Source organism: Pecten maximus, chromosome 11 (genome assembly GCF_902652985.1).
Source record: "Pecten maximus chromosome 11, xPecMax1.1, whole genome shotgun sequence".
NCBI classification, from domain to species: domain Eukaryota; kingdom Metazoa; phylum Mollusca; class Bivalvia; order Pectinida; family Pectinidae; genus Pecten; species Pecten maximus.
Genome location: NC_047025.1, coordinates 1,477,942 through 1,490,933, shown reverse-complemented (window position 1 = coordinate 1,490,933; position 12,992 = coordinate 1,477,942). Strand labels below are relative to the sequence as shown.

The 12,992-nt window shown below is 33.1% G+C and overlaps 1 long non-coding RNA gene across 1 annotated transcript; it reads right to left on the bottom strand.

Annotated features, from left to right (window-relative positions):
- Positions 1-9,054: 9,054 nt before the first annotated feature.
- LOC117338164 lies at positions 9,055-12,512 on the bottom strand. The gene is made up of 3 exons (XR_004534976.1): positions 12,421-12,512; positions 11,198-11,484; positions 9,055-9,936 (listed from the first exon to the last, which is right to left on the bottom strand). It is a non-coding gene; the product is annotated as an uncharacterized LOC117338164 (long non-coding RNA).
- Between the last annotated feature and the right edge of the window lie 480 nt (positions 12,513-12,992).

The following is a 12,992-nucleotide window of genomic DNA, read 5'->3' as shown; positions in this document are numbered from 1 at the left end:
TTCTCTAGACAACACCATTCTTTTACAAGAAACTTTATTTATTAAAAACGTCTATAATCATTTTTGTTGGCCCTTATGGAAGCGCGCTAGGGGTCTTACTGTGTTCAAGGTTCAATTATTATGAACAATAATCGTGTAACATGACGTCCATCATCAATTACATGTAGGTATTACATACATACATACATACATACATACTAACATACATACAGTTCTACTCGATTTGCAAGTCTGAATTTGGCATTGAAAAATATTCTATAGTATTTATCTGAAAATAATAGACTACCCTATCACTAATAAACGTACATACAATTTAAAGGGATCTTTTTAATTTGAAGGTATCTTTCTCATATTTTTTATGTAGGTTCATCTTGGTTCCTAGTTGTGCATATAGTATTTTGGGACAAATAGGAAACAACATGGCCGATATGCAGCCATCTTGGATTTTAACAATTGAACTTTGTTATAGCTATTTCTATGAAAGTCCTCGAGGGACCTTTCTTATCTTTCATATGTAAGTTTCTCTTGGTCCCTAGTGGTGCATATTGCATTTTGGGACCAATCAGAAAAATACATGATTGACAGGCAGCCATCTTGGATTTTGACAATTGCAGGTTGCTCCTGCTATATCGTGATATATAGTAATTAAATGTTTTGAAAGAAGAGAGAAAGAAGGGAAAAAGAAGAGAAAATAATTATCATCAGTCTTTCATTTAACTGATATAGAAAATTCAATGTTGACCATTTAATCCCTCTTGGGTATCGTGTTGAAACACAGTAGGCTTTGTAATAATATATAAAGATTAATTGTAACAATGACTCTATGAGACTGTGTTAAATCAATAAAAAAATCATAGTTAAAACATTATAAATTATTGATTAAGCTGAAACATATTTTCATATTAATGGGGCTCAAAAGGGCTTGGGCTTTCACAAAAACTAATTAGAGTAAGTTTTTCAGAAAGCTTTCGACTATCGTGTATTATACTACTGGTGGTTGGAGACACAACGTCTCTCAAGGTGAACATCTGGGAAATCCTCATGAACCTACCATGGATACGATAGTATACAGGAATTAAGTCACACTAAAAGATTCATACTGTAAGCTATATGGAGTAAGCCCAACACATTGATATTGTTTAATCGCAGATTGTTGTTTACATGTTTTGGCTCTAAGGGGCCGCGGTGGCCGAGTGGTTAAGGTGTCCCGACACTTTATCACTAGCCTTCCGCCTCTGGGTTGCGAGTTCGAATCCTAAGAGGGGCAGTTGCCAGGTACTGACCGTAGGCCTGTGGTTTTTCTCCGGATACTCCGGCTTTCCTCCACCTCCAAATCCTGGCACGTCCTTAAATGACCCTGGCTGTTATTGGAACGTTAAACAAAAACAAAACAAAAAACTCTAGAGAGCTGTCATCAGAGGTTCGCCCAGAGTTGAGACATGTAAACAACACTCTGAGATAAACAACAGATATACGTACGAATTGTCGTGTTGGACTCACTCATCTAGTTTTCTATCTATTGGGCTTGAAGAGGTTAAATGGACTTTTATTTTATCAACAAGTTTGTCTAAATTCACTATCAACAAGTGTTACTAAAATTCACGATTTATCAACAAGTGTGGCTAAAATTCACTATCAACAAGTGTTACTAAAATTCAATATTTATCAACAAGTGTTACTAAAATTCACGATTTATCCACAAGTGTGACTGAACTTCACTTTCAACAAACGTGGATAAAATTCACTATTTTGTCAATAAGTGTGAATCAAATTCACTTAATATTTTTTCAGTTAAATTCACTGTGGGAATTACTTTTAACACTGATTCACTCATGCTAATTTGTAAAAAAGTGGTAGTATTAGTACAAAAAGGCCATTAAGACCTATAGGCCTGATATGTGGTAATATTATAATTACAAGGTTGAAGCAATGATATTTTAACCAGGGTCATAAAATAATTATATATGTTCCTGGCGCAATCAATATTTTTGTTTGGTTATAAATTTATTTCAAGAAATGTGTCCACAAATATTGTACAATCAGAAACTACACAACAGTCACTTTACCAGAACAATAATGTACAAGTAGTGCTGTACTACAAAATAGCTTCCTTGTGGCCTTGTAGAAAATTGTCATCCTGAAAATGAAAATATGCATGGAGCAAATGGAAATTTATATAAACTAATTCAAAATTTAACTACAGTATGAATAAGTTGAACCTGAAATAAGAAAGAAAAAGAAAGGATACAAACCATACTAACTAAATGGTCTAAAAGTAATAATGATAATGAAACACGTTTTTTATAGTCTAGTATAAGGAGTCAGTCGTTAAAATACACCTGAGTTAGTAGATTAGAGACCTGAGAATTCCCGCCAACGTACATACTATGTTACTTACTGTATTGCTACCTAAAACTAACGACAAGGGAAGTAACCCGTACAGGAAGTGGATTTTTTTTTTTAAATATCCCTACGCGTGTTATGTTTTTAGTTTCTTTGAATTTGTAATAGTCCGAGAGTAATTGCCTATCGCGTCTAAATTAAATGGTCACACTCTATAATATTTTATTTGCGTTTTAAACAACCGTCTTGTGATTGTTATAATAAATGTACAGTGTATGTACCATTTATTATGGTTGCTACGATAGCGTAACAATCTTAAACAGTGTGTTGTTAGGCACACGTTGTGGTTGGTTGTGATGGATCTTGCATCTTTTCTGTAAATAAACTAAATAGAGATCAGTATGGCGGACGATGCAGAACAACAACCAGATAACATAGCAACAGAAGAAGAGGAAAATCAAGAAAAGGAAGATATTCATGAAGATGGCGAAAAAGAAATCCAGGAGTTAACCGTTACTGAAGAACTCATGGAAGATGCTGAGGCATTAAACAAATTGTTTTTTCATTTCAAAATATTTTATTCAATCAAGCATTTGAATTAATTTACATACAATATTTCATAATAGAGATAGATTTTAGATACAGCAATGGATTGGACAACAGGCTAAGCCTATACAGGCCCTTTCCGTAAATTATTATTAAAAAATGAGCTCAACAAAATCGTGGACGTGGTGCATCGCCCGACAATTGACAAGAAGAGACAAGATACACCTCCAAAACCTGGCACGTCCTTAAATGACCTTGGCTGTTAATTTAATAGGACGTTAACCAAAAACAAACCAAACCAATCAAAAGGGTTCAGGGTTCAAACAACCCTGCTTGTCGATGAGGTTATACATGTAAATGGCAACAAACTTCAAGTTTGCTTTATGTTGGTAATGTGTGCCTCGCTTCTTGCAGTAAGGAAGGTTTTGGGTTTTGTTCCCTGATCAACACCACCCAATAGATGGGTACTTGTTCTTCACTATACCAGAGACATATATATATATATGTCTCTTACTATACTTGAGCTTCCTGCAGATTTAAATGAGAAGTTGGAAATTAAAAGTGCTGGTTAGACTTGTCAGTGTAACATGAATGTCGATCATGTGCCCATGTTTCTAGCATTGCCACGACACTATATAACACTCTTTAATTGATGACCTTATCATTGAAGGACACTGTCTTCAAATTACCTTAGCCTAGAGGCCCACTCTACCCCACAAGATGAAGCTTCATGTAGTCATGAGTCATGTCGGCAGTAAACCTGCAACTTATTTCCGAAAGTCAACAAAACTTCAAAAAAATAAGTTTTTTTAATATTTTGAGTACCTTTAATACAGATATTTTGCTCACTCAATACCTGGAGATTGTATCGACTAGCCCAGCTCTCTCTCTCTCTCTGTCTGTCTCTCTCGTTCTTTCTTGTTGTGATGGTGTAGTATATAATAGTATGCATATATATGAGATTGTTTTGAAAGTGTATGTTTTTTTTTGTGTGTGCATGTATATGGTAAATGTAATTGATTTAATCAGTGTGGATCGTGCTCAATCATGCCAATGACTCGGTTATGTGGAAAGAGTTGTTATGACCAACACAGACACTTAGTCCTTGATACGATTGATCCGGCTTGTGAGGATGTATGTATGTTTTGTATGTTGTCAGAATAATTCACATGTATCAGTATGTATATATGGTTGTGGATGATGATGATGATGATGATGATAAGTGATTGTTGTTGTTGATGATTATTATTGATGGATGATTGTTGCTGTTGTTGTTGATGATGATGATGATGATGATTGTTGATGATGATGATGATGATGATGAGTGATTATTGTTGTTGTTGATGGTTATGATTATTGATATATGATGATGATAATTATTATTGATGGATGATGATGATGATGATTGTTGATGGATGATGATGATGAATGATGATGATGATGATTGATTGTTGTTGTTGATGATGATTATTGTTGTTGATGATGATGATGATGATGATGTATGTTTGTACATGTGTTATGTATTCATGCAATAAAAATGTCTTTGAAAATAAAAAATGAAAAAAAAGTTTAATGTTTTGAAGATTTATTTTAATTGATATGAATAACATACACTAAAAACAATGACAAAATGAGTATTATGTAATGAGTTAGCATACAAGACAATTTTCAGATCAAATCTATGACATGGTCATGTTCTCTTGTCATACAGAGAACATATCATAAAAAATCAAAATAATATCGACTTAAAAAAATCAGCACTGGCAATGTGGTAAATAATAATAACATATTTTAAGGCAAAAATAACTTAATAATTCTAAAATAAATTGATAAAAAATTTAAATAAAAGGAAATAGATCTGCATATGTTACATAGTTGTTAATATACTCTTTCATTCCAACAGAGATGTTAAAACAATTGTCCGTATGGAGGCATTGAAACTACAGAATATTTTTATCTCAATATCACTGAAAAAAACAAATTGGAACATCCAAAATATAGGTAACAAAAACAATAGGTGGTTAACAAAAATGTCATCATGATTAGCAAATTCCTAATAAATGCTCAATATTTTAAGCAAGAAAAAATGGCTAAGATTACTATTAAAATTTGTGTTCTTCTCCCCCTTTTTATGGAAAAAAATAACACACTTATCAAAAAGTATCAACTTGACACACATAAAAAGTTAATGATAATATGAATGTTTAAATGCAAAAGTGTTAATATTTAAGCTTAAAAACCTGCATGCAAGAATTAAGCACCTAAAACCTTGGACAATTGATATGGACTCCATCACAAGGGCTGACAGAAAAAATCTGACAAACAGTGAAAAAATATCTTTGGCCTTGACACCTGACAGAGTTATGGGTAACGGACTTAGTTAGTTTATGAATAATTGAAATAATACTGATGAATTTTGTACCCTGTACCCTCTTTATCATTACTGTTCAGCCTCTAAAATATCCAAATCATCACTGCAAGTTATCCTCCATAACTGCCACAGATTCCTATTCTTATGAAACATCTCTGCAAATCAAGTCCTAATGGAACCTATGTATACCAGGCGCGGAATTTTTTTTCGCGAGGGGTCTGGGGGACAAAATGAAAATGATTATAGCAAATTTTGCAATCTTTCAGGGATAAGATTTTCGATTTTCGGTTTTGTCATAGGCGTTTTTTATTAAGGCAATAAAAAAAATGTCTTCGTCCGAAAAAGGGGGGGGGGGTCCTGACCCCTAGGACCCCCTTGGATCCACTAGTGTATACTCATATAATGTATTTTTCTATAAGGATATTGCTCAAATGTAGAAGTGTATGTGATGAATTCCAATGTGATGAATTCCAATATATTTCAACATGACATGTAGAAGACATTGTATACAGAAATATTTGTCTATTGAGTATTTTTGTCCTTAAGCTCTGTATCAAAAGAAACAAAACATTTTGTAAAAAAAAAAACGGGCATTAATCTTATCCATGTTTATTCAACACTTCTCAGCTTAATCCATTCCAGGGGTATTGTTCAATTTTCAATTTTACCCTCTGCATCCTTGGAACATGTCATGACTGTCACTGCCACCTTGTGAAAATGACAATTTAAAAATCTTTTGACCCTTTGATGTAAATCAAACAAACCCGTTGTTACAGATGACAACTGATTTTGAGCTTGTTTGTCGCTCTTCTGTGACTTTCAAAAGAAATGCACATCGAACAAATCTCATCAGCTTATCGATTGGCCAGGAGTTTTTTCCTCGCACCAATCAAAGAGCTAGTTGTGTGCCTTAGATTTTCTGTGCCATATATATTCAAGGTGTGCAGAAAGGGAAGTGATTGAAAACATTGGAGTATGAAGGATGCTAAATACAATAAGTTAGCAAATCATTTTCTTTTAAAACATAACAACTTACATTGTATCTATCATTCATAATTGGAATTTTGAAAAGCATTCTACAAAGTGTATATCTAATACCATGTAGATTAAACAATACTATTGTCATAAAACAAATTTTATAGTATATAAATATAAGACTAGGTTGGGAACTTCCTAGGAAAGTGGAGACGATTCTTGATTTATATCGACAGAGATGACTATACATGTATATGATTACATACAATATCTTTATCTCATTTATCATTATTATATTTTTGTTTTTTTTTTTTAATTAAAAACCACTTTCATTTAAACGGTTTTAATTTTTGATAAATTTTATGATTTCACAGTTTCAATAAAACTGATATTGAAAGCTGTCAACTCAGTGAAAATTGTCAAAACAGAAATCTGTTCCAACTGAAGTATCTATACTCACAAAAAGAGATACAAAAATCAACTAAATAGCTAGACCATCTTCAATCCAATTTCTTTTTTCGCTGACACTTTCAATCACAAAATACAAATTTATTTCACAAAAGCAGCCCAAAAGTCACGACTTTCAAAGGGAGTTCTCAAATTGTGTATATCAGTAAAACCCAAATATGATGTCCATTGCTTTATCAGATAGCTAACAAATACAAAATTGTACATTAAAAACACTAGAATCACAAATGGCCAAGAAAAGAACACAAAATTGGTATTATTAAAAAATATTAATAAAGGTTGTCCTGTATAGGGAGCATTCTAAACCTGTTTACCAGACACAGATCCTGTAAGGGCTTTTCCAGTACCCAACCCCAGGACTCCAGGTTTGGTTAAGGGGTACCACCCATAGAATTTATTTAATAAATTACATAGAAGTAATAGGAAGGTAATCCAACCTTGTATAGAAGTGATTTATTGTGGAGTCTTGAGGTCTAGTAGATATTTTGATGGAATAGCCCTAAAGTAAAAGTGAAACTTGAACTTTATACTGTTGAATAAAACTGGATAATTGCAAGTTTATCTCTGTATGTGTAACACTTAAAGAATAATGCAATTTACAATCAAAGTAACTAACAACCTCTTACTACATGTATATATTATCTTTGTGTGGTTTCAAATCTGTAAAGAATCACAATAGATTATCAAAAGTAATTGTTTTAAAAGGTTTTAAAAAGACATAAAATTAAACATATTGTAACGCACAGCAGCACAGTTATCTTACATAACCGGATGTTACAATTTCCGGATTGAGTGAAAAAAAACAACCAAGCAAGCAGAACGCAATTGTGTTACAATATCATAATAAAAACAATCTCTAACAAAAAGGTATAGTTTCTTTACTGACATTTAAATGTAATTAATAGTAAAAATGGTGGCAATAAAATACAACTACAGTGAAGCAACAAAGGAAAGGGGGACAACCCATCAAATACCACAAATTTATAAGCAACACTGAATCACAGCTTGTATGTAGTAACTATCTATACATGTAATTCTTGTAAAGCATAACAAATATTTGTGTTGTCCTGATTAATTAATTTAATCAATTTTTTACCTCTGACTATGACTAATCAATCATAATTTTCTATAATCAATCGGTTCGACTAAATTATGACCATTTTCAAGAGTTATCAAGATTTGCAGCAGGCTTGAAAAGAGAATCAATGAAAAACTAAAACATTGATATAAAAATGTATTAAAATGACATTTTCATAGCTAGACACCTTCAATACATTCACCACATTTTCTCTATATAGGTTCATCTTTCCTTTCCTGTTCATGATCGATCAAGAATTTCAAACTCAGGTTCCCAACACAAAATGAGAAACCTGAAGTTTCATCTTAAAAATCAGCATCTGTATCACAGCAGAGTCCAGAGTAGGACAGTTTGTTTAAATAACAATATCTAACTGATGTGGAGAGTGAAAAGCAATGGAAACCTATGAGCGACCAATCAGAGTTCATCATCTCTTTAAGCTTCACAATTAATAATCATTATGCATATATCATCGTCATCTCAGCAAATTGTCTCTATCATCCTAAAACACACATATTTCCATATTTTGATATTTGTGATAATTATCTGAATTTTTCCAAACATAATAATTAGCCTGCCATTATGTTTAAAACCAAAGAATATCTTAACAATGATGATGCTGTTAATTCAACACATTGTTGCAGGAATAGATGGAACATTGCATAAGCACAGATATTTTCAACATGGAAAAATTGCTTTCACCTTTCGAGATTTAATTTTACTTGAAAAACTTTAAGGAAAGAAATTACTGCATAGTCATATCAGGGTTAAACCTAATATAAGATCTCCTTAATTATCATTATGGTGAAAATACACATCGCCTATGCATCTAAGATATATACATAACTTTGTATTTGAAGGCAAAAACAAGCAATATGGAGAAAGAGTTGGGAAAACCATCAATGAAATATATTGCCAAGTCATGTGACTACTGATGGATGAGTAATGGATTTCAATGAATTTTTTTTTTTATTTAAGCATTGATGTCATTTTTTTTTAGTTTCATCGGGGTATGAAACAAATTTTGTTTGCAAACTGTATGAATCCGCATAGCGGATTCTTACAGAAGTTTGCAAACAAAATTTGTTTCATACCCCGATGAAACTAAAAAATAATTGACATCAACGCTTATAATTAATTTTTGAAAATGATTTTCCAATTTAAAACATGTTTTATGTACAATTTTACTGGTTTTAAATGGGATTCTTTTTCTCAAATCAATACGCAACGTCAATTGTCATATTGTGACGTCACATTTTTCGCCCCATTCTCGGAATTTCTTTCATAGAAGAATGAAAAGAATTTTTCGACCAATCACATTTGAGTATTTTCCATGAAAACAAAGAAAAATTAATTATTAATAAATATAACACTGAAAACATTCTGAACTTTGACTTCAAGTCTATGATGATGGTACAATGTATACATTACTGAACAGCAGTATGCTAATATAAAATATCCTTAAAATCTAAAAATTTTAATGCACTCAACTTCTATCTTTTTTCTCCATCTATAACTATGATATGTAAGTTTAATTTAATTGAATATTTACATATTATCATATTTACCCTATAATTAGCCCAATTAGATCCTTTGAAGCCCATTATTGCTGACAAACTTTGGTACATATGTACATATGTAAGTTGTATGTACAAGACAGACGGAGAGGCAAACTAGGCGTGTGTCATTCAAACATGGGCTTATGGGGATCTATGTTGCAAAAATCTGAACATCATTATATTTCAAACCTTGTTACCAAACAATGTCTTGTACTAAAAACTCCATGTAAATCCATGGATAAAACCCTAATCACAGATTTGTACTGAAAATCATGCTGAAATTTTCAGAATTGTTGTATAAATATCTAAAAGTCCACTTTCTTGATAAGCACATTCCGATTCCTCCATAACGTCACTCTGAATGGTATCTTCAGACACCAGCTCACTTGATGTACGTCTCGTACAACTACGGACTAAGATCTGGAGTGATCAGACAACTTTTGAGACGAACCTCATCAGATGAGATAGTTCTAGGCCCTGACACACCAGGCGTACTAATCCCGACCTTGTCTGCTTCTGATATTTACACCATATCACTGGTGATGATTGTAACATCTGGAACTTTCATTTCACACTTCCTCTTGCAGACCCATACACTGAAAAATAAAACATATCTTGATGTACCGGTATAGCACAACTTCAAATTGAACAAGCACGGTAACAGGAAAGTCATATTAAATGCAAACAACTCCTTTTCACAAAATATCACTAAAGCATTAGAACCATGAATATACCAGGTTTCATGAATTTATCTTTAATGCTTTTGGAGCTACGATTCAAAAACAGCAGTTGGACAAATGCACAGATGCATGATCATACCCTACGTAAATTCTGGCTATTGGGATCCCATTATTGTTAAAGGAAAACATTCAGAAATATTGGTTGTGTGACTTGTGTTATATCTTAAAGAGGCTTACCCGCAGACGGACCGGTAAACGGCACATCTCCGATCACTGAATAAACTTCAGTACACGTTTCTATGTGACAAAATTAGAGGCTTTCCGACTTTATTTCTTGAAAACAATTACAGAATATGTATTTAAAAGACATTTTAAAACTCAACCTGAGAGGGAAATGTATGGAATATAACGGCAAATCTTCTTTGTAAATCGCCGCTGCCTTTGAAGTTATCACTGTGCGGCACTGTGCACGTGCTTGTTTCTTTGATGTGTCAATCAAATTAGACTCCACTTTATAGCGGGGACTTATTGCGGGTTGCGATTAAATAAATAATATTAAAAAAGAGGTTTTAATATCACTTTTCACCGTTTTATAAGAAACAAACACGTGCACAGTGCCGCACAGTGATAACTTCAAAGGCAGCGGCGATTTACAAAGAAGATTTGCCGTTATATTCCATACATTTCCCTCTCAGGTTGAGTTTTAAAACGTCTTTTAACTACATATTCTGTAATTGTTTTCAAGAAATAAAGTCGGAAAGCCTCTAATTTTGTCACATAGAAACGTGTACTGAAGTTTATTTAGTGATCGGAGATGTGCCGTTTACCGGTCCGTCTGCGGGTAAGCCTCTTTAATAAAGGGGTGGATAGCCGTGAAAATTTGACAACTTTTAAACCTGGCCGTTCTATCATCATCTCAGCATATGGCATAATGGGTACGATATATAGAGGATATTGAATGGTTTCTCATTGAATATAAAACGTATTTCGTGAGTATGACAGAATATTGATGTTTTCACGAGTGCGAAACACAAGTGAAAAATATCAAAATATTCTGTCATACAAGTGAAAAATAAAAGTTTATCATTTTGATAAAATTCTATATATTTCACTGGCGAAAAACGCAGTAAACATGTACATCTATATAATATATATCATACATTTAATTAAATCTTACCTCCTCATATGATGGGAGACCATCTGGCCCTCGTTGATAAACTTGCGGTGACATCGCTTGTAATTCACTCAAAGGGGGCGCTGTGGGTTCTGTTGGTGGCGGAGGAATGAAGTTTTGGGATGCGACTTGGTCAGCAGGTGTGTTTACACTCTGATCCGTCGGCTGGTTATTTTTGTTTGTTTTTGATTTCCGACAACAGCAGCAGTAGCAACAACATATGATAACAACGAGTACAGTCCCGCCTACACCTGCTAATACCTTCATAACATTATAAAACTCTTTAGCTTCTGAAAATAAACAACAACAAAAAACAGTGATACATTTTAATTCAAGTTAATATAATGTACAATGTTCAACAGTGCTCATTTTTTGGACAGTGTAAATTAGCATATTTGTAGTTTTATGAACGGAACAGTTATCACTATACTAGGGGAAAATTAAGACACTTCAACAAATGAACATCAGCATTTCTCAACACAATGTGAAAGGAGATTACATACATAAATCTACCAACCTACTCTTCAAGAGGTCAAGTATGACCTTTGACCTTTCAAATTAACTACTGTAAACATAGAAATTTACGCGAGGGGGAAATTTACGCTTATTACCCAGATCCATTTTGATTGCGAAAAATTTCCCAAATGTGTATTATTTTGATATTAATTTGAGTATACTCCAACTACAAACGAAGGTGGGTCGATCGGGAAAATAACCCCCACGCCGAAATCGCAAAATTAATCACCCACGGAAATAACCACGTTTTACAGTATATATCACTAAAATTTTTTATCATGTATGGAACTAGATGGTATGATTTTATTGTGTGAATAGAAATTGAATCTGTCCAAGGATTCATGAGATATCTAGTTCACAAGTTTCAATAGAGCCAATGACTACAATCCAAGCTTGTAACCTCAGACCCGGTGGACAGGTGGGTCTTGAAAAAAATTTTGAGATATCATGAGCATTCAAGGTAAACAAGGATATCATTTTTACTCTCGGAACTGAATTTTTATTTTACTTAATTAGGGTCTTGAAATTATCAAAATTCGAGATGACAAAGTTTCACAGTTATTGTACATGTATATATTAGTGTACTAAGTATAGAATTAAAGTGTACTTGTGTATAATTATCATTTGTTGAGACAAACAAGAATAATTTGCATGATAATTGTATAGATACAGGAATAAAATTATAAATTAAATAATTTCCTGTCCCTTACCGTCAGGGTAATGCTGGACGCTCTGGAACCAAGTATACAGTTGTATCGAAACACTGCAAACAAAAACGATCGAATGATTATTTTATTACACAATATAAATAAACAACACATGTTCAAGACTAAATTTAAATTCAATTTAAAGAAATTTAATATTGTCAAGAAAATCATTACTGTCTATCGGCCAGTATCGGGTCAACGTCATTTATTAACTATTGGTAATCGGTAAGAAAATCATAACTGTTGATCGGGTCAACTTAATTTAATTATCAATTTATCAAAGACACATAATTATAAAAAACATTCTCACAACATTTTGCGAACTTGATTTATTTTACAATAATTGTGGAACAAGTGTTACCAACTGATATCTAAATCACTTTATTTGGCCTGAATGAAAGTGCGAGTGGGGAGGGGGGGGGGGGGGGGGGGTATCATTGTGGGAGGAAACAAGAGTACTAAGAATAAAACCCAGGTGACCCAATACTTTTCATATCCTGGTCAGGAATCATACTCTGGGTACTTACATGTGACACCCGGCCATCCAACATTTGAACGAAATGTTGTTCACTTTT